We start from the raw sequence: 22,564 nt of genomic DNA, 5'->3' as shown, positions 1-22,564 counted from the left end.
GTGGAAGATAGTGTATCATATCACATTTGCCAACTTATGGGGACTATTATTTCTTTTCATGTTTATGTTCCTGTCATGTTTTAATAGAGTATAAAATTGTGTACCATAGTTCTTGTCATTCTTTTTACTGCTTTGTGCACTATAAACCTTCCTACTTCCGGCCTGTAGCAACCTAAGTCATTTGTATGTATTTTTCAATGATTTTTAAGAACAAGTATGTGCTTTTTCAGTAGCATTTATACATGATTCTTAATATTATTACCCCCAAAGCTTTAGGGAAATTCCAGAGCCTCTTTTTAATGTTAATTCACATTCTATGTAACATTTTTAGGACGTGGAATTAATGTCAAAAGAAACTTCATTCTGCTCACTCTGATCCTATGAGCGGGTAAAGTGAGACATGAATAAGGGGAAATGTTAATTATGGACTTCAGCATTCTGCATTAGCTCTCTTTGTTGTTCTGGTCAGAGGAGCAGGTTTCATAACGGCCTAGGGGCCCGAGCACTGTTTCTTTCATTCTTGTTTGGAGACTCCCAATGGCAACTGTGACAAATTCTGTTTAGTACTCCAGCTGGGAAGAGTTTGTAATAATGCACACACAAATGTTGCTGAGACTGTACAATGGATCGTGTAAGACTGACTCCCTTTCATACTTCTTATCAGACTTCAGATTTTAACCTATCCATTGGCTTAGAATAGACAGTAATTTTTTTTTTTTTTACTAGCAGGGTTTCTCTGTGTGGCCCTGGATGTCTTGGAACTCATTCTGTAGACCATGCTGGGCTCAAACTCAGAGATTTGCCTGCCTTTCCCCTCTGAGAAGCGGATTAAAGGTGTGTGCCACCATGCCCAGCTTTTAATAGATGGTAGTTTAATTACCCAGTAATTTTATATATGAACAAAAAGTACCATCGTCACAGTTATTTAATAGTTAATCTTTTCCAAGGAAGATATGTATTAATGAACAACTTCAAAGTATCAGACTGAGAAACTGATTTACATATAAAAGCAAAAGCAAAAAGTGAGCCTCTTTAAAATATTGCCTTGTGACATCTCCGGACCCCCAATTCTTCCTTGTAGGCCTGTAGATATGGAGTGAAGGTAGGAGTTATTTGCTAAAGCTGAGTGCAGGGAACCTGCCCCTTCTCCACCGTTGGGCAACCTGCCATTTTCCCCCTGTTCTCACACCTGTTCAGCTACTAGGGCAAAGAAACACTGACTAGATCCTACATTCCCTTTTCTTCCCGAAAGAGAGCCCCACAGGAAGAATAAAGAGCCAAAGAGAGTTGAGACGCTCTCTCATTTAATTATCCAAACTTCAGTTTCATTTTAGTGCTCTTAATTAAACACATCTTAGGTGGTTATTGGCTCAGAGAAAGACACAGAATGCCATAGCTGGGAACCTTGAATTTACCTCAGTCCTAAAGGGGTGCAGCTGAAATAGTTTACTAGCAACCCACAGCAGCATGGTAATTCAGGGCAGAAGATGAATGTAACTGAGATTCAAAGAAGGGAACGGGTAGCCAGGAAAAGCCCTGCAGAGAAGAGTTCAGAAGAGTTCAAGAGGGTAGCCTTAAGAAAACCAATACAAAAAATGTACAGGGACAGAAATAACAAAGGAGCCAAACAGAGCAGGTCACTTCACAAAGAAGGTAGGATGGAGTCACTGCTTCATAAACACAGGTTTCCTTTGGGATGGGGATGCTTTGGAATTATATACAAGGAGACTTAGAGCTGCCTTTCTTTTCTTTTTAATGCAGTACTGAGAATCAAACGCAGGCCCATGCGCGTGCTAGGCAAGCAGTTCCTGGCTGCATGGCTTTTCCAGTGTTCTAGCCAGTGTCCCTGATCTGACCACTGCACATTGTGAACATATATTGAAATATCATTCTGTACCCTACATTGTATACAATCATTATGTGTCAACTAAAAACAAAATAGATAAGAATATATTAGAAACTGCTGTGTTATACACTCTGAAATGGATAATTTTGTTTCCTCAAAAATTAATATTCCTGACTTGAGATAGTCAAAGAGAAAGAAAAAGTAATCTCCAGTGTAAGAAAACCAAGGCTGGAATAGTGACTAAACACAGTCCCAGGGGACTCCACACGAGCCAACTGGAGGTGGAGAATACAGGGATATGAGCAGTCAGAAATGGGGCTGGAAATGTAGATCTTTCAGACTGATGATAAATGATCTGGAATGCAGATGGAGGAGTAGGGGTTTTATCTTAGCAGTGGGGAGACTCCAGATCTTAAGAAGTTGGGGATGATTTAGTCAGAAGATTAACCTGGCAGCTGTGTACAGAGAAAGTCATCAGGAAGCTGTTACAAAACCTGGACATACTACCTGTGGAAATGAAGACAAAGGCCTAGTCTGCTATCAGGCCACTGATACACACTGACCTGGGCAAGCGGAGGACAGCTTTGAGGTGATATTGTCATAGAATTCAAGCATATAATTTGACCTTTCGTAAAAGTATCCACAGTACATTGCAGAGAGAATGCCCTCCACCCTCAAATTAGATCCATACTTTCTTGAAGAATAAACTATTCTGGGGACTTGCCATAGATTTTAGGGTACCCTCTTTGTGTATCACATTATATGTTGGACACAGAGGCAAGACAGCGCTGGTTCCTTTCTTTATGGTCACACAGTCTTTATTTATCAAAGGATAGCCAGACATTAAAGAGAGTCATAGTTCAGCTCAGTATAAGGAAAGAATTGTAATGACTATAGCTATCCAGCAGTAGGAAAGGCTGCGTGAGCAGAAAATGCTTTGTCATTAGAGCCCAAGTGAGTCTCTTCTAAGATGGCTTCCCACACACACTTCCTTCATTATTAGTTACTTTGGAACATTTATGCTAAGTTTTTAGCTTTTTCATCAGTTCTTGTAAATAAGCTTATGTGCAATTTAGATTTTTAAATGTATCCTACAGCTAGTTTCATGACTGAATTTGTGTGGATTTGTGTTTGTGTATGGTGGTGTGTGTGTGTATTTGTGTGTTTGTGTGTGTGCGCGTGCGTGCCTGGGAACTGAAACCAGTCTCCTATATGCTAAACACATGCTATACCAATGAAACACACCCCCCCACACTCTAGTTCTCCAATTCTTTTTAAAGAAACTATTATTTTCCAATGCTTTCTCAGCCGTTCATTTATTTCCAACTTTAATATTTATAGTAAGTTCCTCTTTCACGTGATGTTTTTCACAAGTAATGCAAATTCCTGCAGAAACGAGTTACGTAAATCTAAGTCAAGCTACTGACCTTTAAGTCATTTGTGTTTCTCTCCTGTGATGTAATGCCATGCTTAAATAGAACCTGATGTGACTACCCACTTGAATGTATCTCTGGGGTGCCGTCTTTTTCATTTTTAAAAATTAGTTCTTTGAGAATTCCATACGATGTCTTTTGGTCGCTTTCACCCTCCTACTTTTCCTTCGCTGCCCACTCAATTTGGTGTCCTTTTTTTTTATTTTCACCTATCAAGTCCAGTTTGTGCTGCCTGTGAGCTGCTGGATATATAACACTGGAGCACATAGACCTAGCAGGGACAACACTGTTGAAAGGAACTGACTCTTCCTCTCCCGGCAGCTACTAGTTTCCAACAGGTTCTTAACAAGGGGTGGGACTTGGTGCCCACCTCCCTTTTCCATGCTGGAGTGGGATGCTATTTTGATGTATGAGAATAGATAGCCTTTATTATTCAGCCTATCTGACTTAGTCATTATAAACTTTAAATTGTTTCTCTAAATGTCGAGTAACTAGACTTACTACTGATTAGTGCATTTTATAACATTGTAACTTTTTAGGCTCATATAGAAGTGATATCCTCAGTATGATTTTTGACAAATGCTAAAATGTTTTAACCCAGATGAGGGACATTCTTTTCATGGTGATTATTTTAGTGCTTATAATATCAAGTGAAAAAAAGTTGTCTGCAGAAGAAAAATGCATTTTATTTTATCTCTAGTAAAATACCTTGTTAAAAGTTGACCACTTCCTTATGGTGTGTGAGTTAAACAAGTTATGCTTCTCACCAAAATGTATATACAATTTTGCTATGTGCCTAGAACATTCCCTGATAGATAGTAGACACTCAAATATTTATTGAACATTATTCAGTTCTGTGAAGTGACAATAGATCAAACATCTCAAGTGAAAAAATAGTGTCTAAGCAGGCTTAGTAGTAAGCAGGGAGAGTTTAAGTTTTGAGGAAAACTAAGACACTTTTGTTAAGGTGGCATTTAGATTTCATTACCAATGTGAAAGATTAGATTAAATAGTTTTGGTGTATCTTAATGCCTATGCAATATTTAAAATGCCAATGATAACTAATTCTGATGGTTAATCTGAAGTGAATAGCTGAATCTGAGCACACACGGTATTACTTCTAAATGGCCAGAACCTCTGAGCCTCTCTTCTCTTTCTGTCATCTTCCCTCCTGCCCTTTTTCCTTACTTCCCTTTCTCCCTTTCCTCCTTTTTGTATCTCCCTCCCTCATCCCCCACCTCTCTTTCCCCTCACTTCTTACAGTAGCTCTGGTTATTCATCCCTCTTCCCTTCCTGAAGCTTCTTATATTTCCTTTCCTGGGGTTTTACAACTACTTCTTTTGTTTTTGTTTTTATTTTTTTTAATTATTTATTAAAGATATCTGCCTCCTCCCCGCCACCGCCTCCCATTTCCCTCCCCCTCCCCCGATCAAGTCCCCCTCCCTCCTCAGCTCAAAGGGCAATCAGGGTTCCCTGCCCTGTGGGAAGTCCAAGGACCACCCACCTCCATCCAGGTCTAGTAAGGTGAGCATCCAAACTGCCTAGGCTCCCCCAAAGCCAGTATGTGCAGTAGGATCAAAAACCCAGTGCCATTGTTCTTGAGTTCTCAGTAGTCCTCATTGTCCACTATGTTCAGCCAGTCCGGATTTATCCCATGCTTTTTCAGACCCAGGCCAGCTGGCCTTGGTGAGTTCCCGATAGAACATCCCATTGTCTCAGTGTGTGGGTGCACCCCTCACTGTCCTGAGTTCCTTGCTCGTGCTCTCTCTCCATCTGCTCCTGATTTGGACCTTGAGATTACAGTCCGGTGCTCCAATGTGGGTCTCTGTCTCTGTCTCCTTTCATCGCCTGATGAAGGTTAATATTCAGGAGGATGCCTATATGTTTTTCTTTGGGTTTACCTTCTTATTTAGCTTCTCTAGGATCACGAATTATAGGCTCAATGTCCTTTATTTATGGCTAGAAACCAAATATGAGTGAGAACAACCCATGTTCCTCTTTTTGGGTCTGGCTTACCTCACTCAGGATAGTGTTTTCTATTTCCGTCCATTTGTATGCAAAATTCAAGAAGTCATTGTTTTTTACTGCTGAGTAGTACTCTAATATGTATATATTCCATACTTTCTTCATCCATTCCTCCACTGAAGGGCATCTAGGTTGTTTCCAGGTTCTGGCTATTACAAACAATGCTGCTATGAACATAGTTGAGCATATACTTTTGTTGTATGATAGGGCATCTCTTGGGTATATTCCCAAGAGTGGTATTGCTGTGTCCAGGGGTAGGTTGATCCCGAATTTCCTGAGAAACGGCCACACTGCTTTCCAAAGTGGTTGCACAAGTTTGCATTCCCACCAGCAATGGATGAGTGTACCCCTTTCTCCACAACCTCTCCAGCAAAGGCTATCATTGGTGTTTTTTATTTTAGCCATTCTGACAGGTATCTTAAAGTTGTCTTGATTTGCATTTCCCTGATCGCTAAGGAAGTTGAGCATGATCTTAAGTGTCTTTTGGCCATTTGAACTTCTTCTGTTGAGAATTCTCTGTTCAGCTCAGTGCCCCATTTTATAATTGGGTTGATTAGCCTTTTACGGTCTAGTTTCTTCAGTTCTTTATATATTTTGGAAATCAGACCTTTGTCAGTTGTGGGGTTGGTGAAGATCTTCTCCCAGTCAGTGGGTTGCCTTTTTGTCTTAGTGACAGTGTCTTTTGCTTTACAGAAGCTTCTCAGTCTCAGGAGGTCCCATTTATTCAATGATGCCCTTAGTGTCTGTGCTGCTGGGGTTATACGTAGGAAGTGGTCTCCTGTGCCCATGTGCTGTAGAGTACTTCCCACTTTCTCTTCTATCAGGTTCAGTGTGTTCGGACTGATATTGAGGTCTTTAATCCATTTGGACTTGAGTTTTGTGCATGATGATAGGTATGGATCTATTTTCATTCTTCTACAGATTGACATCCGGTTTTGCCAGCACAATTTGTTGAAGATGCTCTCTTTTTCTCCATTGTATACTTTTAGCTCCTTTATCGAAAATCAGGTGTTCATAGGTTTGTGGGTTAATGTCCGGGTCTTCTATTCGATTCCATTGGTCGACTTCTCTGTTTTTATGCCAATACCAACTTGTTTTCAATACTGTAGCTCTCTAATAGAGTTTGAAGTAAGGGATGGTAATGCCTCCAGAAGTTCCTTTATTGTATAAGATTGTTTTGGCTATCCTGGGTTTTTTGTTTTTCCATATAAAGTTGATTATTGTCTTCTCAAGGTCTGTGAAGAATTTTGATGGGATTTTGATGGGGATTGCATTGAATCTATAGATTGCTTTTGGTAGCTCTGACCAAGGAAGTGAAAGATCTATTTGACAACTACTTCTTTTGAAGAGTCTTCCTTTGAGTCTGTTTCTCAAAGCCTATTACTATCTCTTCCTTTGGTCAAGACTTTGACTACAATGTGAAACTAATGGTACTTTTAATAATCAAAAGATCAAAAATGGGGACGCCTCTATTCTGAAATTGTTGTTGGTCTTTCTGACAGAATGTGGTTTCCATGGATTGTTTCCCAAATGGGTTTTAAAGTATCAAATCACTAATTCTCAAACTGTCCATAGGGGTCAATAGGCCCTGAGTCACTGGTGTCTAAGTCAGGGTTACTATTGCTGTGATGAAGCACCATGACCAAGAAGTAGGATGGGCAGGAAAGGGTTTATTCGGTTTACACTTTCAGAGCACTGATGATCATTAAAGGAAATCAGGACAGGAACTCAAACAGGCAGGACTCTGGAAGCAGGAGCTGATGCAGAGACCATGGAGAGGGGTGCTGCTCACTGGCTTGCTCAGCCTGCTTTCTTATAGAGTGCAGTGGACTGAGCCCTCCCCCGTCAAGAAGTAGTTAAGAAAATGCCTTACAGCTGGATTTTAGGGAGGATGATTTTTCTCTGATGGCTCTAGTTTGTGTCAAGCTGACATAAACCCAGCCAGTACAACTGGTAAATGCTTGGAAAGCACAGTAGCTTGTTGAAGCAACTCCCCACTGTCTCTAACAACTTTCATTTCTACCTTCTTTTTCCAAACAGCACAGAGAGCAGTAGATCCTTGAACCACTGATTTTGGGCTGTGTCATTCCTCACATGTGCAGTTACACAAGAGTCTGCCATGTTCGTCCTGCAGCTCCTTGTCTAGAGCACCCCTAATAAATAGCAGATGCTCAGCAGATAACTGCTGCTTTAATATCTCCTACCCACAGTCTGACTCTCTTTCCCAGTCCTCAATCGCACTCTAAGTCTCTTGTGTAAAATCACTCATTAGGGCAGCTTAGCCTGTAAATTACTTATAAATGGAAGTGTGTGATTCCCTGCTTAGAGCATTTTTTAACCATTCAGTTTCCTGCTTAGCCTATCACATAGTTTAAATATTAAGCCAAAATATCACTTAATCATCTTGCTGAGGGCCTGTTTCTTAATTAACTCAAGCAACAAAAAGATAAGCTAGTTTTTGAGAGTTATCATTAATATTTATTGATCAGCAAACCTGTTTCAAGCTCTATTTAAAGCACATTGGTACACTATCTTATTTTATTCTACCAACAGTCATATATTATATATAATACTAAGGCTATATAGTGGGATAGGATATAGCTCAATCTACATCTACAAGTCTAGCATGCATAAGACTGGGCTCCATCCCCAGAACTGTGTAAACTAGGGATGGTGGCACATGTCTGTATCTCAGCCTTTGGGAAAATCAGAAATTTAAGATCATCCTTGGTTACATAGTGAGTTTAAGTTTAGTCTGACCTACAGAAGACCCTGTCTCAAAAGAAGGTGGGTGCATGCTGTTTATTTCATACATTAGTTAGGCCAGTGAAAAAATAAAAAGAAACCAACTAACCAGCCAAATGAGAAAGCTAGGATTTGAACCCAAGCAGTCTAAACCAAGCCACCAAGTCCTGCAAAGAGAGCCTAATTTTACAGAGTTCCAAGAGAATGAAATATCTATAGGCACATGCCCCCCTACTACCATGCCTTGTATAACAGTTAGATGTAACACAGGCTAGTTCTAGTTCACTGAAAATCAGTTTAGCATGTGATAGTGACTTGAAAATACAGCGTGCCTTTGTGTTGTTCATGACAAGGCAAATAAGATCACCAGATCTTCCTTGCATATTCAGAACCTCCACTATTACTTAAACTCAGTGGGGACAACCACTGTTAAAATTCTCTCTCTCTCTCTCTCTCTCTCTCTCTCTCTCTCTCTCTCTCTCTCTCTCTCTCTCTCTGTGCTAGGTGGTGGTGGTGGTACAGCCTTTAATTCCAAGCAGAGGAAGCAAATCTCTGCATTCAAGGCCAGCCTGGTCTGCAGAGAAAGTTCCAGAACAGCCAGGGCTACACAGAGAAACCCTGCCTTGAAAAAGGGGGAAAAAATTTCATTCTCTCTTTCCCCCACACCATTTCCCTCTGCTTTTTAATACAAATAAAGTCATTTTATCTTTTTATCTGAGGATATAACCGTCAACTGAATAGTAAATCTTCTAAGGTTCCTTAAAAATCTAAGGGAGGTTAACTGGCCTTGGTTGAGTTATACGTTCATAGTAAGAGGGGATAGGGCAGTAAAAAGTTCAGTGGAGTTTATATACATGTGAACAGGCTCCAAAATTTATATGAAATTTAGTATTTACATATAATGTATCCATATATTCCTATTGCTCTAAATTCCCTTTAGAAGTCCTATTATATGTAACACAGTGTAAATGCAAGAGAAATTGTTCTACTGTGTTGTTTAGGGAACAATAACAATACAAAGGTTGTTACATATTCAGTATAGGCACAGTATTTTTAGAATATTTATAATTATCATAGGTATGTATGATATGCGAGTTTGGATATACACAGGCCACAACACGAGTGTGGAGGCCAGAGAATGGCTTGTGGAGTTGGCTCTCTCCTTCTACCTTTCCATAGGCTCCGAGGGTTGAATTCAAGTCATCAAGTGCTTTCCCTGCTGACCCAACTTGCTAGCAATGTATTTTTTAAAAATATCCTCAACATGTAGTTCAATAAATCTTAGGATACAAAATCCTCAGACATGGAGGAATGACTACATTTATCTTGGAATTAAAATTACTAATTTGAATATGTTTGCATGCTTCCTACCTTCCCCCAACACACTGTGAGTTACACTGTATGACAGAACAAGATCACTCCCCCTACCTTTAAGAAAAGATACAGCTCAGTTTGCCTATCATGTATGAACTCCTAAATTCAATCTCTAATATCACACAGGTGTGTGCATACATGCACGTGTGCACACACACACTCTATCTTCCCATGTCAGTTCCTAGACTTTTGTGATAAGGTATTAGTAAAAAGGCACTGGCCATGAGGAGCTGGCAAAACTGTAAGTTGATGTGCTAAATCAAGGCTCAAAAAAGAAGAAAAGGAGAGGTCTTGAGTTTGCTAAGCTGGCAATGGAGGAAATGGTTAGGTAGCAGGGCCTTGATGGAGACTACAGAGAATGTGAAAAGAATTGAAGGGGAAGACAGAGAGGACTACTTGTGGGTATGAACTGAATGAATCCTATGCACTGGACTTTTCAAAGACCCAGGTACAAAACTTGGAAATGTCTTGAATGTTTTGAAGAATGAACAATATTTCCATTAAGTGACCAGTTGTGTTATCTTTTAGCTGTCTCCCCCACACCTCCTGCCTCAGTTTACCCATGCTGTTTAGGCTGAGGTCCACCCTCCAGCTCATATTCTTTAATTGTGCTTCATTGATATTTCAGAGGGAGAAGATAGGTTTGCTTAGTTTTTTGAGATGTTTTAGCCATAGTGACAAAAAGATTTAGAACTCTTTCTTATTTAGTTTGGGTTGGGTTGGTTTTTGTTTTTGAATCAAAATCTTGCTATGTAGCTTAGAACTCATTGTCATGCTGATTCAGTCTTGTAAATGCAAGGATTATAAACCTGACCACCATGTCCAGCTCAAACAAAGTTCTTGAGAGGAGTTTAAAGACAATGCATAAGAAACTGTGCCATGCTTAAGAGTAGTAAGAAGAAATCCAAGGAACTTTTAGAATGTAATAGTAGGAAAATCTCAGAACAGGAACAAGAGAGTAAGAAGTAACTGAAAGGCAGGATGAAGCAGCAGTATTCAGGAGCCCACTCAGATCAGCTTGTAGAAATTAATTGTAAAATTTAAGGTTCTTACTAAACTAATTGTTAGAGACTTCTTTTAAGTATTAAATTATATAAACTTATAATCAGACAGGTTATGGTAAAAAAAAAAAGGTAGTAGATACACACACAGAAAGTTTATTTCCTAGCTCCTACATTGCTGAGATATGTCAACTTATGTCTGTGTGGTGGACATCCTGCTTCAGAAACGTTGTGTTAGAAGCTTGAAACCCATGTCTTACACCATAGAAATTCACAAATCCTCCAACAAGACCATTCTCTGCATGTCAGGAGGGCTAATTAAGCATTTTCTAGCACACCATTGGAAAATAGAAATCAAGAAGTCTAATGGGTTAACAACAAAGCAGTTTGTAGCTAGTTTCGGTAGAAAGCTGTGTGACGTCACCCAAGTGCAATGTACAGAGGAACAGAAAAATGGCAAGTGTGAACCCAATGTTCAGATAAAGTTGGGAATAATGAAGCTGAGTGAGTTGCTATTGATGATGTTGTTATTTAATTGTGAAGCTTACGGAGTACTTATATTTTAATGTCTTTTATAACTCTCCAAAACACACTACACACATATTTATTTTCTAGTGAAACCTTCACTGTTAGAAAAGGAACTGGTTATTTATAGACTACACCCCAGGAAATGCCACTGTCATATTTCACAATAAGAGCATATTAGTTGTATGTTTGAGATAGATTCTTACTATTCAACTGTCTTAGTTTTTCAAAGAAATATTATTAAGAACAAATGTTGAATTAGTACTGTTTGGTGCTGGGGTGTAAGACCCAGGTCCTTGAACATATTAGGTTAAGAATTGTACCACTGAGATACACGCCCAGCCCAAAGGTAGAATTGTATATAGTACTGTTTTTGTATGTTTTGAGATAATCATATGGCTTGTTTTAAAACTGGGTTAATGCCATAACATGAATTTATCAATTTTTGATATTAAATTGCCTTTGCTTTTCTGAGATAAGTGCAATTTGATCAAGTAGTTTATTTTTTAGCATATTATTAAATTAATTAGCTTTACTTCTAATTTTAAATTAATAACAATAGCTAGAACTGATATTTTAGTGGGCCTTTGTTACATTAGTTTATATGTTTATATATGTGTGTGTATATATACATACACACATAGATGTGTGCCATATATATATCTGTGGCATTGTACACATGGTGAAGGTTAGAGGACAACTTGTGGAAATTGGTTCTCTCCTTCCACTACGGAGATTCTAGGAATTGACCAGAAACTTCTCTATCCACTCAGCCATTTCAATAGCCCTTTTTTGATGTTTTCTTTTGCAGGGAGGGGGAAGTGTCAAACTTTTATATCAATATTATGGTAATTAAAAATTAATATGGTCAATGTAAAAGGTTTTACTCAAAGTTTAAATATGACATCTTTTTCTACAGCATTTTAAAAGAACATCTGTAAAATTACATTTTGGGAGAGGTTTTGTTTTGTTTTGTTTCTTCAGCAGTGATAGACATTAAACCCAGAGGCTTTGGGGTGTTAGGCAACTGGTCCACCATTGAGTTATACCTGCAACCCTTTGGGGATGTAATTCCTGGATAAGTTCTCAGTGATTCGGGTTTTCTTTTCCCTAACTCTTGGGTTCATTTTCATTGTTCATTTCATTTCAGGTCAATTAATCTGAATAAATTGCTCTTGGCCTGCATTTTTATCTACTATGATTCTAGCAGAAAGTCCTATTTCAGGATTTTGTATATGAAGCAGTTGAATGGGTATGCAGAAACAGTCTGGCCTATTGAGAGCTTTGTGGAAGTGCAAGGCTGCGATATCTTTCTTCACAGCCTTAGTGCCTCGGTTTTACAGATTTAAATAGATTGGCCATCATCTGAATGTGAAGGAGCTCAATACACTGTCCTCAGACTGCCTTTGTCTTATGTCAGTAAGGCTATGCCTTGGTGGCACAGAACAGTCTGAGTGGACCCAAGGAGTGGAATGGGGTATGGAATACTGCCTGCCTCCAGAGGTAGTAGGAGCTGGTCTTGTTTTCTGTTTGATCTAATTCTTAGGGTCTCAAGGCTTGAATAGATAGCAGTTTCTACATTTTTGTGTATTTTTTAAGAGAGAGAAAGGACATGAAGTTGGATGGGGAAGGATTATGGAGGAATTATAGGATGGGAAGGAGTATGATCAAAATATACATGTGAACATTTTTAAATAATAAATAAATATTACTTTCTTTTTGTCTAATCTTAATGAGAGCATATGTATTTAAGGAGGACCAGGCACAAGTGTCAAGGAAACTAATATTGGTTAATCTTAACCTAGAATCTTTACATTTATTTTTTTGAGGTAGTGATTTTGTTCATTAGTTTATTGTTATTTTTCTTTTGTTTTCGTATTTCTGAAATTTTTATCTTATATGCTTTTTTTAAAGTCAGAGTAGTGATTTCTTATAGATAAAACAGTTTTCCTTGTGTTGAACATGCTATTCGTAATAAGCAGTTTCTGTGTGGATGCTGTCTTCCTTGCTGACTAGCAAATTAGAGTGTTTATGCAAATCATTATGGTGGAGGTCAGCAGTCACAGCCAAAAGACAGAGTACAGGCAGAGAGTGCTGACAAATGAGCTCTTCCTGTAGAAGACTGTCCGGCTCTGAGAGCAGAACTGCAGTTTACTATCGACACTGAGATGCCGTTAAAACTCTCGCTTCCAAGCAGCAGTACTACACAATGCTGGGGAACACCAGCAATCAAAGCTCACTGGCCGTAGTTCATAACAGAATGAGAAAACGTTCATCTCCATGATGTAACATTTTTACACCATGCATCACGTAACAGAACAGTTTCTGTCAGTTCCAAGAAATCGGAAAAACAGGCATTGGAGTTTTGTGTGTGTCGAGCGTGCAGAAGGTTGGGTCTGCAAGCTGGGCCTCCCCGGCCCTCCAGATAAGGCTCTTGGCACCGGATGCTGTTTTGTCTTTACTGAATGTCCTATTCTGGGCTCCCTGAGCATTTTAAGAGACAAGGATGTGAATCATTATTTAGACAATCTGCTCCCTGGACCTTCCTCTGAAAAGCCTGCTTAGCGTGGTGTGTGCTGCATCTCCCATACTCAAGCAGGCTGGCCACTCTACTGTGACCTTAGACTTCTCAACTATGTAGCTTCCAGATGAAATCAAATTTCAGTAAACATCAGCTTTGCAATGTATAACTTTTATCAAACTTGCATCACCTCCCACCCCAGAAATGGATATGAACAGCAGCTTATGGTGTGGCTTTTATCAATAAGCCATATCCAGAGTTCCAGCCCCCTGTCTTTTGAGGTTGCTAATCCCTTTAAAGGTCTAGTTTTTTTCCTAAGTCTGGGTGGTGATATTGTTATTATTAATTTGATGTGTTAAATGGGTGCAATAAAAAAAGTTTTGCATCATGTTGACGATCTGACTGGTAAAGCAAGAGAAGCGTATCAAAGTTCCTTCTGTCTCTTTTATGCAACTGTTCTGAGATTTTTTTTTTCATCTTGCTTGATGCACAACGAGTCATTTGACAGTATGCTGGTTATTTCTAGAGAATATAAAGCTTTATATGTGCAAGAGAAAGAAATACTGGAATGAAAATTAATGTGTATATTTGCATTTTGGCAGCCTGGGTGGCCTAAGGATTTTGAGTACCAATAAAATTTGAAAATATTATTTATTTTTTAATTATTCAGATTTGAAAGAGGCTAACTGCGAACCACTGATATCCAAGAAAGACATTTTTTAAACAAGGACTACCCTTTACAGGTAAGTATGTCAGAATTTATTATATTATATTTGTATTTTAAACACTTCTATTTTTTCACTGCCTCTTATTTTCTTCTACATAATTTGCCTGTTAGTTGTAGTTTATAATAGCATACTTGTCTAAGACAAAACAAAGATATGAAAATGTCCTAGAAGTTGGGTACAACACAAATCTTTAAAAATAACTCTCTAACCTCTTATTCTTATACCCATGTAATGACTCCAAGTTCTTTATTTTAGATTCTTATACTTATGGTTAAAATTAGGTAGCTATATCTTGTCTGGTCCTCATAGGCCACGCAGTCCTAACCTCTGGTCAGACAGAAGTAGGCTCATATATATGAAACATGTGTTTTTGAACAGAATTGTTGACTTTAGCTTGTACCTACATGAAGGTACTTCTTCCTTGGTACTGGCTAGCATAAGATATGGCTTCAGGGCCTATGGACAGAGTTCTGGGAAATCCATCATCCCTTCGAGACCTACTCTAGTGTGCCTTTTTGCCTGGAGATGTAAGTTACTCTGAAATTTTATGTGGTTTTAGGACTATTGATTATAGTCAACAAGGAAAGTCACAGGATGGCCCATTTTTCTGAAACCTGCAGATGTATTGAAAAAAGAACTGTCAGATAAATAATTTACAAATTAATGCAGATTTTGTGTGCAAATGTGTCAGTGCATGTGTGCATTTTCCTTAGCTCTGTTCCCTGAAAGGACCAAGATAAGAGCCTCCTCAGAGCCCAGCAATGTTGGCACATGCCTTTAATCCCATCAGTCGAGAGGCATAGGCAGGCTGATCTCTGTGAGTTCAAGGCCAGCCTGGTCTACAAGAGTCTAGTTCCAGGACAGGCTCCAAAGCTACACAGAGAAACCCTGTCTCGAAAAACCAATAAAACAAAACAAAAAAGAGCCTCCTTAGTAGCAGACCAGACTATGATGTCCAAATGCCATTTTCTCCCAAAAGAAAGTGGAGTTCTTTGTAGAAGAGGTTGGTTTGAAAACTGAGGAAAAAACAGCCCAGAACAAGCCTGGAGGCCCGTGTGGTGCCAGAAGCCAGGGTGTGCTCCAGAAGAGTCAGCGTAGCTGGAGACAGCCCAGTAGTCAAGCTGAGACAATTTGAGCAATAAAACCACTAACTGTGGAACTGCATTATAGCTCCCCAAGTGAAATATATGCAAGAGTTCTGACTGGGTAAATGGATAAATGGAGACGGAGAGAATGATGACTCTTCTTTACAGAACTTAGAAGTGAGGGCAATAGAAAGTTGTTGTCAGAGAACCATAGCAACCTTTGCTGCAGGTTGGATCCACCAATGAGTACTGACTTTAGTGGGTGGGTAAGAACTTAAGGAGAAACAGGATATTTGCACAGCTTCCAAGTATTTCCCCCATGCGTGTTAATTACAAACGGGAATGAAGAGACTTACAGTGCAGAGTCCTGGCAGACACCAACCATACCAAACAGCCGAGGTCAGTATCAACAATAGTAATCTGTAGTGAGCTGTCTGGCCTGTGAGGTGTCCTGAGAGGGACACAGAACCTGTTTGGTGTTCTTCCCAAAATTCTGTAACCTCAGCTGAATTAGACAGCATTAGACATACCCTGAACAGAGACAACTTAAGAATACCTGAGCAACATGCTTCAACAGCATCAGAGGCATAAAAGACAGGCCAAGATGGGAACCAACACACACTTAAAAGAAGGCAAGGAGACATAGCAAGAGAGTGTGGTGGATCCTGGAGCTGGAGAGGGACTAATAGTAGTGAGAAAACTGGAGAAGTCCAAATAAAGGGGTGAATATGACTATGTCAGCTTATTTTTGATAATTGTGCTAGGGTTTGAACATGTGAACTGTGGGGAAAGTTCCACAAGGTTGAGATCTGTCATCTTTTTATCTTTTCTGTAAGCCTTAAGCTAAATCATTTCCCAGTTATAAAATGTTTTAGTCATGATTTTATTATTTATTTAATTTATTGCCGTTTTGGGGATCAAATTCAGGGGCTTGAACGTCCACTGTTACATCCTACCCTAACCACTGAATATGAAGATTCCAGCTTCACAAATATGCGCCTCGCTGGGAACTCACTTTTAGCAAATGGTTTAATCCAGCTGGGGACAGGATAGGATGCAAATGTTAAAAGAAGAACCTCTCAAGGTTTGTTTTTGTTTCCTAAATCTCATCCATAAACTCTAGATCCCCGCTCTATTGCCTAGAATCTTATATTTGAGCAATGAGATGGGTGAAGACTGAGTGTTAGTAAGATTGTTGGGGAGTGCGGCTGAGAACAAGTAACATGAAGAGAGCTTAGATATCTAAAGGAAATCAATAACCGCCTTGAGTTTGTTTTGAAAATTGATTTAACCTTAGAAAAGTATAAAGTGATTGAAAGCAGAGAGACCAAGCCCTTCAAAATGAGACAAATACGCACTTTGGCATCTGAAGGAATGATCTAAATTCAGTTATTTGGCATGAAAATTAAATGCTAAGTATTTGGAGTTTGACCCTGAATTTTTTTTTTAAACTCACTTGCATGTTTACCCAACTTAGTAAACTGCATCAGTTATCAGATTTTAGGTGAAAGGAAGCCTAGCAGAAGATGTTCCTAATGCAGCTTAGAGTCCTAGACAACAGAGCGAGGGCTGCTGAGGCTGGGGCAGGAGTGAGGCATGAGCGTGGAATGGGAACAATTTCCATCTTACACTGAAAGGTTTCTGATGACGCCCACTCGCCATGACAAATGTACTTTACCACGACTGAACTGACATTTTGGAGGGACTTAAAACACGTAAAAATAGCTAAAATGCTAAATTTATATAATGTTACTATATTGGAAAAAAAGAAATTACAGAAGTCTTCAATAGTTATATTTCATTTCTTTGCTATGGTGCCTTTACCCTTGGGATCATTTGTTTTTTAACCTAGGGATGATTTTCTGAACATAATTTGCCCCCCGGCAGTTTAAATGGCCCCTGTGCCATAAATTGTGAAGTTCAAAGAAAAACCCAATGAGTTGCCCGTGGGTTAATTTACAACTAAGGCGGATGAATCTATACAAAGAAGAAAAGCCCCCAAAAGAAGTACGTTAACGGATGGTGAGGGAGACAGTGTGTAGATCAAAGATATTTGAACTTGTTTGGTACCAGTGATTTTATGACAGAGGAATTCAACTATAGCTGTACTGGGTAGAGCGAATCACAACTCTATAAATCGCTAATAAGACACAGCGATCTTTATCAGTTTCTCTATGTGACAGAGGCAGCATTGGGACGTGCTTTCTGTACACAGCTCTGCCTAGCTGCCCTCTATGCCTGAATTCAGAGCTTCGGGTTGAAACACCGATCATACATGGCATTGAAACCTTAAGGGTAGGCAAGTGCTATGTTTGCAGCAATATGTGAAGCTAACATAAATTACTAGTTATGTTAGAATTTTAGCTAATGGGTTTGTTTTGCTATACTTTTTTTCTTCTTTTTCTTAATTTGATTGTGTTGGGGATTAGACCCAGTGCTTCCCAAACTCTTAGGTACACATTTTACTACAGAGCTGCAGTCAAGGTTTACAGTAGTTTCTTTTCCTTTTTGTTTGTATTTTTAGACTCATTTTTAGTAATTTAATTACTCATAGGTATGCATGTGCTTGTGGAAGCCAAAGGTGTTGGATACCCTGGAGCTGGAGTTATAGACAGTTGTGAGTTGCTTGATGTAGATGCTGGGAAATGAACTCTGGTGTTCTGGAAGTGCAGCAAATGCTCATAATCATTGAACCATATCTCTAGCCCTTTTGTTGTTTTATGAGACAGGACTTCGTGTACCCTAGACTGGTCTGGAATTCACTATATAGCTCAAACTGTCTTTACACTTGTGACAATTTTCTTGTCTCACCTCCAAAGTGCTGGGATTTTAGGCCACACTGTCCCCATTTATCATCTGTCTATCTATCTATCTATCTATCTATCTATCTATCTATCTATCTATCTATCCATCTGTCATTTATCTCACTCTCTGCCTCTCTCTCTTAAGAATGAGTCTCATCACAAGATTTTCATACAAATATACACTATACCTCTAACATATTCATTTGCCCCCTTTGTCCCTCTTATCATTTCATTCTAAACACTTTTATTCTTAGAAATCTATGAAAATGTATTTAAAATAAAAAATATCACAATCACACAAAAACTTTCTCCCATAATTTTGGAACACGTTTTCCTCTTGTATGTCCCACTTGGCTCATCTTACTCTGCTGCTAGAACATTTACATTTTCTCTAGTTTCTGCCTGATTACAGATATGTTGTTATGGCAACAAGACTTTCCATTGTAGTGACTGTAGTGACATTACCTAATTTACTAAGCCAAGTTTTTTGTGCTGTTTGGTTTTTGTTTGTTTGCTTGTTTTGATTTGGTTTTTGGATGAAATAACTGTTTATGCTATTATGTATTACAATTAGTTCCTGGCACATACTCCGTTTAATTTTCAAGTTTGTCTTCTTCAGTTAAGAGGAATCATTAATGGAATTGCTTGGATAATTATATTGTTTTTGCTTCATTAGGGTACACTAGTGACAAATGAACAAGTTCAAATAACTTCTTTTTTGTTCTCCACCTCCCAAAAGTTAGGATTACAGAACTGTGTCTCATCATAACCAGCTTGTTTAAATGAATTAGCTCTTACAGAGTTTACCAGTTATTTAGGAATAAAGTAACACAAGTGATTTTGTTGTTGTTTTTCTAAAAAACAAAACAAAAACCCAGTAGGGTTGGGATATAGCTGAAGTGGTAGAGGGGTTTCTCCTTTGCACAAGCTCTTGAGCCCCATCCCTCCAAGTCAAACAAACAAACCAACCCTATCAACCAATAAAACCAACAATTGACTTTATAACAAGGATTATTTCCTACAGAATATTTCCTGAGGCTATGTAGATTTAAATAAAATGTAACACAACATGTGCTGAAGACTAAATCTATGTACTGCTGACTAAGAGGAAGGAATAACAACTTCTGAGAATGTAGATCTGATAAAATAGAATACAACCCAACTTTGAAATTATATATATTTAACGAAGCATGATAGCACAGGCCTGTAATCCCAGCATTCAGGAGACTGAGACAAGGAGATCTCAAATTCAAGGACAACTTGAGCTATATGGGGAGATCATTTCTCAAAAATACTTTTTCATCAATTAAAAAAATGATTATAGGGGGCTGGAGACATGGTTCAGTGATTAAGAGTTCAATTCCTAGCACCCACATGGAACCTCACATAGTCTGTAACTCTAGTTCCAGGAGATCCAGTCCCCTTTCTGGCCTCCTTGGGCACCAGACATATACACAGTATACAGACATAGATACACTCATACACATAAAATAAAAATAAATAAATATTTAAAATATATTATTAACCATTTTAAGGTGATAATGGTCTTAGTACCTTAATCAACTCTTTTAAATTTATACTTTAAATATTTGGAAGGATATTTTTAGGGTAAAGAAAGCATAAGAGGAAAATTGAAGATAGAAACATTTGCAGTTAAAATAAATAGGAAAAATACTAGTTTATGGTTGAAATTCATTTTTATTGTTAGCTCTTTCAGAGGTTAAGTCTGTGTGTATGTATGCACACGCCTGTGAGCACCTGCCTTTTAGTTCCTGCCAATCATTTGTATGTTGCAAATAATGCATATAAATCACACACACTTATGAAAACTACTATTATTCAGTGGGGCAAAGCTATGATCTCTTTCATTTTATTTTAGTTTTTTTCTTTAAGCTTGTAAACTCCTTGTTCTCTAGATCCTATGATCTGAAATCATTTAAATTATTTGATGTTTTTAACCTTTTATACTCCCTGTAGGCAGGACATAGGAAATCAAGTGACGTAAACGTCTTTAATAATCTTTAAAAGTCACAAGACTTAGCCAGGACAAGAAACAATCAGGAATAAATTTCAGGGAAATACCATAATGGCACGAGTTTTGTTTTCTTTTGTTAGCAAACCACGTGGCTTTTCCTTTCAAATCCAAGAACACGTAGTGTGGTCTCCTTTTAAGATTTCATTTTCATCTGCATCGCAGAAATATATATTTCCCTGAATTTACTCACTGTAATTTGTGATTGCTTTTGCTTATCTGTGAAGGAAGTACAGCAGCTCCCACTGGGGAAATACCATGTTAACTTGATCCTAAAATAAGAAATCTAAGGGAAAGGTCACATCCTAATAACTTGTGCAAATCTAAATTCCCATGGAGCTTTGAAATCGTCCTGTAGAAGTTGAGTGTTCACAACGTGTTATTCGATTTCTTCTAGAGAGTGCTGTAAGGCCGAAGCGCCTCTGCGTCCAGAAGTAACCACTGGAGTTTACATGCAGTTGACAAGGCCTAGTTTTGTTAGTTTTCTACAGTAAATACCCTCAGTAATTTAGCATGACTAATAAACCACAAGGCCTGTTTTTGTTAATTTCACTAGACTATGAGGATTGTTATTGGGAAGTAGTATAATCATGCAGTGAGAACGGCCTTTCCTGCTGCTGTAGACGTGCCTCATCCTCAGCTTTTCACTAACTGGCTTCTAGAACCTCCTCTATAATTCCAGAAAAACGCACTGCCTGGGAAGTCAACAAATGTGATCTCTTCAGTGAACTGGTTAGTTCTCAAAGACTTTAGACCTCAGTTTCTTTATCTGTTAAGTAGGAGAGTGTGTTTATTTCTAGAATCAAGTAAGAACAGATTAATAAAGAACTCAGAAACTGTTACAGGACTGTTCTTAGAGTATTAGCATTATCATGACTTTTCCTCTTTTCCCCAAAAGAAATAAAAGCAGAAGTGAGTCACTGATTATAGAGACCTCATCCATAATCTCTTACACACCTCTGTCTGACCCTTCTTACTGCCAAGTCCAAGTCATTCCTGAAAAGGGTGGACTTCTCATGGAAGCCAACACATTATACCAAGTACAAGAGATTTACAACAAGAGCTGTTTTCTAGACCATACTAATTTTTTTCTGAAGATGTTAGAAAAACATCTTAGAGATGTCTTTATTGATTTGGAGCAATGTGCATTATTATTCCTGAGTCTCTCCTTAAGTATTACAAAACAAAGCAAAGCACAGTGTGTGAATTTTGTCTCTTCCCAGTTTTGTGGGCTTTGTCGTTTGATGTACTGTTATCTATCTGTTTTATGATGAGAGTGTACTTCCAGTAATTAAAGATATCTGGGTGCCTTGCTTCCTGGGATTCAGTCTGTGGCAAGAGCTAGCTGTTTGTTAAGATTACTTACATATACCTGCATTTGTTTTTCAGTTCCAGACCTCATAGTATAATAATTTTGTACAATAAGAAACACACACGGTTTACTTAGGGACTTGGGATATCTTTGATTTTCAATAGTAGAGTCCATACTTAGCATATATGAGGTCCAATCCCTAAGCATCAAAAACAAAATAAAATTAACCCCCAAAACAACAACTTATTTGCTTAACTGTTTATCTATGTGATATGAGTTCAGAGAATTCCTGGAACTCTTCAATGTCTCACAAATAATCTTCACTCAGGAAAAGTTTTAAGTTCATTGTTCATGTTAATTATTGCTACAAACCAACACGAAAAGCATGAAGATGTAGGAGGCCTTGGCACCCTACTGTACATTACCAGAGTAAGCTGCATTGTGCTAACAGTACGCAGCCACTCTCTTAAAAGTGTGAATCCCTGAGCCTGACAGAGCACTCAGCCCCTGCAGATTCACATCTTACTGAAGAGAAACTGGCCTGGGACAGTGGCAGCTAGCATATGCTAAACTAACATGATATGTGATGAGTTTCTAATCATCTTGCCAAGGCATATTCTTATTTTGTAAAGTCACTCTTTTATCTACTAGACTCCATAACAAAAGCAATAATAACAGTGAACAAGCATCTCAGAATACATATTTTCATTTACTCTGCTCTCAGGTACTAAATGCTACTGGGTGGAAAAACCTTCCTTGCTTTTAATTTTGATTGTAGATGTATGCCCAGATGAATATTCCATCATCTAATTTTATTTTCACTGCAGAGCCACCTTCTGTGCCTCTCTAAAACTCCAAGGTGGTGTTCTGCCCCCTCTGAAGGGAGTCTGTACTGTAGTGTGGTTACCTCCAATGGTCTGACACCAGACTCTCAATAGCTTTGAGCTCTTAACTGGACGGGACCAATTATATCCTATTATTGTTGGTATGAGTAAATTTTTCTGTAGTACCCTTTATTCTTCTCTCATATATTACATCCCAATTGCTGTCTCTCTTCCCTTATCTTTCCCTGGTCCCCCTCACCTATCCTCTTCCCCAGATCAATGTACCTCTGTCTCCCCTCAAAAAAGAAC

At 38.6% G+C, this 22,564-nt stretch overlaps 1 protein-coding gene across 8 annotated transcripts in view; it reads left to right on the top strand.

Annotated features, from left to right (window-relative positions):
- Pparg (peroxisome proliferator activated receptor gamma) overlaps positions 1-22,564 on the top strand; it is a 131,608-nt gene that overhangs the window by 10,724 nt on the left and 98,320 nt on the right. For 6 of the 8 annotated variants that reach the window (XM_075983111.1, XM_075983107.1, XM_075983109.1 and 3 more), the window contains exon 2: positions 14,141-14,213. The exons of the other annotated variants lie outside the window; for them this stretch is intronic. The gene's annotated coding sequence lies outside the window, so the exon portion shown is untranslated. The remainder of the gene's footprint in view (positions 1-14,140; positions 14,214-22,564) is intronic. 8 annotated transcript variants of the gene reach the window in all.

The sequence above is a fragment of the Microtus pennsylvanicus genome, chromosome 8 (assembly GCF_037038515.1).
Source record: "Microtus pennsylvanicus isolate mMicPen1 chromosome 8, mMicPen1.hap1, whole genome shotgun sequence".
Classification (NCBI taxonomy): Eukaryota; Metazoa; Chordata; class Mammalia; order Rodentia; family Cricetidae; genus Microtus; species Microtus pennsylvanicus.
The sequence above is the reverse complement of the archived record's forward strand: the minus strand, read 5'-3'. Positions and strand labels throughout refer to the sequence as shown.